We start from the raw sequence: 6,002 nt of genomic DNA on the forward strand, positions 1-6,002 counted from the left end.
TGCAAGCATAATCTAATGGGTCTCCACACACACATATATTTTGAATTCGTAACAAGATGAATGGTGCAATAAACTACTTAAGTAAACTTGTGATTACACTGTTGCTGCCAGGCATAACGTATCAAAAAAATTTTCAGCTCTTCCGGCAGTTTTTTTATTTTAATATGCCAACGTTTCGATGTCCCATACGTAAACTTGTGTAGGAGATTCTTATCAAATGTTATATAGGGGCAACATTTTTTCCCGTGGTTGGGGTCAATGCAAAGCTCCAGACAACAGAGGTTAGCGTCGATTTTTCACGGTTTCATTTCCGTCGGCGATCATTGTCTCGCGGCGAACGAATGTTGTTAGATAAAGATATTGCGGCAGGAGGGGCCTGTTGTCAACCACCACAAGACGCAAAACTGCGTGATACAACAATTGCATAACTAACGTTTTTAAATGATCTACAAACAGATCTTAATCGCACAGTGCAAAGACTGCCTGATAGCACGTCCAGTTATGTGCGAGGCCGAGATATTCGCTTTTCAGTGGGCAGGTTTGCGCTTTTTGCGCCCAATTGGGCTTTTTTCGACATGGAGTTGCGCGTTGTTTTCACGAGGTGGAAAATGGATGAGTCCAACTATTTAAACTTTTAAAAAAGTTTCAACATTTTTTTCCCTCAATAGCCCTTTGTTTGTTGAATTATGATTTTTAATCCGCACATAGCATTCCCTGGCGCCGTTAAGTTTCTACATACCAACAATACGATTGCTTAGCTGGGCTTTTTATGTCCAAAACCTGTTCTGAAACAGTTTTATTAACGCTTTCAGTTTGAGAAGTCACGTTACACAGGTGTAACAAATCGTGCTGCGTTGTCGCTCTGTGTTTCGAAACACAAATAAGTTGACCTACATTAACGTTTACAGCGCAATATAACTAACATCGTAACATCTTAATTCCAACCAGTGAGAAAATGGTCAAGTGACGACTGCGTTCATGCGTGAAGCAGAGGCATTTTTTTCCATGCTATCGTCAATCACTCCCATTGCGTCAGCTGTGCACTGAGCAAGCACAAATTTGACAAAAGACAGTGTAAGGTCCGATACAACAGCATGTAAAAAACACATTTGGGGCTGTAAGAGTAATTTGGGGGTAAAGGAGTGAAAATGGATATATACAACTTCAAGTTACAAAATACTTTAAAATACGCTGCAAAGTACCAATCAAAAAAGTATGAAACTCCAGAATCGTCTGCTTTAGCAAGTAGGCCTATAGCCGTTTCAAAAATGTCACGTTTTGGGGGGCTGTGGGTGAACCGAGCGATCAAACGGGGGCAAAATTCACATGGGCCATCTTTAGACTGTGTAAATTTGAAAAAGTTAGAACCATTCTTTCTTGACCGTAACGTGGGAACAAATCCGCGTTAGACAGAAAAAAAATATAGACTAAAACAATAGCCTATGTGTCCCCTTCAGGGAAGGGGACCCATAATAAACAATATTAGGGGAATCACCGCTCTATCTTAAACGTGATGTACAGAAAAGAAATAGTCGAATAGTAAACTAAAATCAGGGTAGCCTACCTCTTATTAGAACAGAATTTGAACATAGCCTATTTACCACCAGCTGCATCTACACCAGTGTTTCTCAACCTGGGGGTCGCGACCCCCCAAGGGGTCGCCAAGCACTTTTGAGGGGGTCGCGGAGACGCAACCGAACACGGAATTATTTTATCTGTATCAAAAAAACTTTCCCTGTGACTTTTGTTTAGCATATAGTAACTCACACGACCGTTTGATTTAGAACGGGCGCAACAATATTTGCGATTGTATACTTCTATAATTGCGGGTTTTGGTTTTTCTTAACATAAAAAAAAACACGAAATAGTGAAATAGTTAGTGAAAAATAGGCGTTTTCCGGAATACAGCAAAACGCCGAACTATTGCAGCCACGTTAGATTGCAAATGTGTGATGAACACAATCAACACATGCTGGTAGTTAAACTTCCTGTGTGTGTGCGTGTGTAAAGGGGTCGCGTGGTGTTAGAAAATCTCTAAAGGGGGTCGCATAGTAAAAAAGGTTGAGAACCACTGATCTACACCTTAATCAGGCAAATCGAGTTCTCTTGAAACAAAAGCTAATGAGTCTGTACAGTTGGTTTAGCCTTTATTGAACATATATATATAGGCTAAGTTGGCAATATATATAAAAGCCACGTCATTTCTCGTTTTCTAGCCATTGTTTTGTCCAGTCCAGATTGGTGTATGTTCCACCATGCTGGTGGGGTGAGTTGTTATAAGGTGTACCACATCTGAAACAACGATTATCATCTGAACCTGAGAAAGGTAATACTTAACTTTTGTTAATTAATAATGTGCTTAAAATGTTGTTTGGTGACAATTGGTGCCTTCGAATACAGCAGTTCCGCTTGGTGCGCTTAGTCCGCTAGGTATAGCCTATACTACAGGCAGTGGCGTAGCCAGGGAGGGGCCATGGCCCCTCCCAATTTTTGAAAGTTGTACATTGATAAACTTTAATTTAGTGTAGTTTTGTCCCTCATCATTGTGGCTTCGTCTCTCAACTATCAAAGGAATATATAAATTAACAAAAATGACTTTTGTTACCAAGACCCTCCCAAAATTTTCGGCTGCCTACGCCACTGACTACAGGTTACTCGTTTAAATGCAGCAAAGCCCATAAATAGTGCAGGTAACCTTTTTTGAAGCGAGGAATCTCGTAGTTATTGCGACGTAACATAATAATGCTGTAGGTACTGGTTTTAAGGTTGGGTTTGGTTTAAGGTTAGGGTTTGGCTTAAGGTTAGGGTTTGGTTTAAGGTTTTGTGTGTGTGTTGGGACTATCGTAACACTTTTCCAGCATTTTTTGCGTGTTTTAACGTTAACTGCAGTATTTACGATTTGTCGCATAAAAACAGGACAGCTGCAGTATTTTCGAGTTACGTCGTACCTATTATGAGTTTAATCGCACCAAAGAGAGTTACCTGCACTTTTTATAAGCTACGTTGCACGAAAAAAGGTAACCAAGCGGGGTACCTAGTGCACCTGTAGTATTCGAAGGCATCCGGTGACAATATTTTGTTATTGCAAACTCTTAATTTTCTAAAAAAGTTAATTGTGTGTGTAAATCCAGGTTTTGGACCAAGTTTGAGAACTTACTACTACACCGAGGACAAGAAGCTGTGAGGACTGCTCAACCTTTTTTGCCTCAAGATCGACTTTTGAGGTATTCAAACTCTCGGGATCTACGTTCCAATACAAATTAGCAAAATAATACAAGACCATATGTGTTGATTAGCCAAGCATAATTCGCATTTTTCCCTGCCAAGGTTTACGTTTTATCGTGGTTTGGAATAGATTTGTTTTCCAGTGATATAAGCGCTATTTGTATACTTGATCAAATACTAATCTTTAAAATACAATACCAAACCACTTATTTTAATCAAAATAAAGAGAGCAACTACCAGTACAAAGTAACAATTACCACTGCAACTATCACTTTTGTGACGTAACAAAGAGCCTTCTGAGCATTTGTAGTGTGAACATATGTTGATGAATATAAAACAAGGTTATTATTCATGTAAAGCGGCGGTTCCCAACCTGGGGTTCGCGGACCCCCAACCTGGGGTCCGTGAGATGGTTTCAGGGGGTCCGTGGAGGCAAACATTTTTAGTAGCATTAACAACAGTACATTTTTTTAAGTTCCCAAACTGTTTTTATTAATCCTGCTTATGAGTGCAAACTATTCATCAAACCCTTGGTCTAGGAAAACTTGTATTGTTACCTCCATTGTGACATCACATCACACGTTAACAATAGAACTTATTGTGCTTTGTTCCAAGTATTGTACTCCAGAAAATTTGTCTCTTCGTTGCATTGACTGCTGCGGTACAGAAATTTATTTAGATTGAAGGACTGTGAAGGTTGATTAAAATTCTGCCCCGAAAAGCGAAATTATAATAACGTATAATGCAGGAAACGAAAAACATAACAAGACTAAATTACGTTGGGGGTCCGCGGATCTATACAATTTATAAAAGGGGTCCGTGACTGCAAAAAGGTTGGGAACCACTGATGTAAAGGGACACTCCTCAAAAAACGTGTTACAAAACAACTATATATTTGATATTATTATGTCTGCATCCCTCGCGATCGACTTAAAATCTGTCCGAGATCGACCAGTCGATCGTGACCCCTGGACTATAGGATGTCATTCATTCCATTAATAAAGTTATGTCAAAAGTTAAAGTTTGTGCTGTGCATTCCTTTGTGACATACAATGATACTTGATATTACAATACTTACATTGTACATGGAAGCATGTGTTGTGAATTCTATTTTATAAAAAAAACTTAAATGTTGGTGCAAAACAAGATACTTGCTATTGCAACCATTCCAAAAAGTGTACTTTTGGACTCTAAACAACTATTTTGTTCGCTTCAGAAATAAAGATGTCACCAATTTGGCAAATTTGGATTGGAATTTCTGAATCGTGATGAACAAAATTGTATAATTTGATTATAACTCAAAATAAATAGTTAAGATGAGTAAAAGTGGTTTTATTACATTTCTTTTACAAAAAAGACAATAGAAGAAAAGGAGATTGTCACAACTGTGGATGTGGAAACCTACCTAAAGTACTGCAACAACTTACCCCACCCATGGGGTGAGTTGTTACAACAGAGCATAAACCAGAAAACATAAAATAACTTTTTTCACGAGTACCAATTAATTTTGTCATTACCATGTTTACCTGACTTATGACCATATCAAACTTCACACACACAAAATCAGGATTACCAGGATAATAATTTAACCCCAAAATTACAGCGAAACAAATTTTGTAACAACCCACCCCACTCTCCCCCTACATATCTTATTTTCTTTGTGAGCGAAAATGGCATGCAGCTACCTTGTCCGATGAAGAACGGGATGCCCTGCACTCACTGCAAGCGGACAAGAATATTGTCATCAGCAAACCGTATAAGGGCAACGGAGTAGTTTTGATGAATCGTACTGCCTATGTTTCGAAAATGATGGACTTTCTTGGAAACAAAAAGTTTCCAACCCTATTCGTCAGATGCTAATATAAGCAAGTTCCAAAACCACATCCGCTACCTGAAGAAGGCAGAGGCATTAAGCGACGAAGACTATTTGCGTATCTATCATTCTAGCGCCACCACAGTGTGGTGACCACACTCACCCTGCATGGTCTTCTCAAGATACACAAGCCGTCCACTCCCCCTCAGACCTATTTTATCGTCGTGTGGAAGTTTTAACCATGCCTGTGCAATCTGACTATCATGTCTGCAAATCTATTTTTATTTTAGCACTGCAGTAATTGACTAGCTACATAAACGTAATAAGGTTTATTAGCTTTAAACAGAGATCGACACTAGTCCTGTTATCCTGTAAAGTCCTGTAATGTAAAAAAGTTGACACAAAATGTCAAGTAAACGCAAAAACTACAGCTGAGGAAAGAAACAAGAAAACGGGAGGCTTTAAGCGCAACTAAGGGATGTCATTCAACTACGCAAGAAGGCAAATAACCCTTAAGGCAAAGAATAAGCAAAATACAGAGCGGAGCCCACGAGCGTAAATTGCTTAGTAGCTCGCTGCAAGCACATTTTCAACTTTGAAGTTTCAGAATTGGTTCCTGATTCTGTGCCAATTGTGTGTGTAATGTTTTACAATGTAACTTTTTCTCTTGTAGGATCCTGATTTATGACAATAATGATGGCCTACTATAATCCGTTTTTGAAAGGAAACGAACGTAATACGATCTCAGATTAATGGTAAAATGAAGAACTTGTTTAAACTTTGTTGTCAACCCTTTTTGTTGTAAAGATTGTTGTTACTGTCGCTAAAAAGATTTTGTACAATATCGATCAAGCTAACGGAAATAATAACTGAAGTACGTTTAACCAATTCACAGTAACGTCAACAGCTACTTGTATTTAATAAGTCATTGATTACCCATCAGTCCGTTTTGATAGCAAGGAAA

The sequence above is a fragment of the Phallusia mammillata genome, chromosome 2 (genome assembly GCF_965637545.1).
Source record: "Phallusia mammillata chromosome 2, kaPhaMamm4.hap1.1, whole genome shotgun sequence".
Taxonomy (NCBI): Eukaryota; Metazoa; Chordata; class Ascidiacea; order Phlebobranchia; family Ascidiidae; genus Phallusia; species Phallusia mammillata.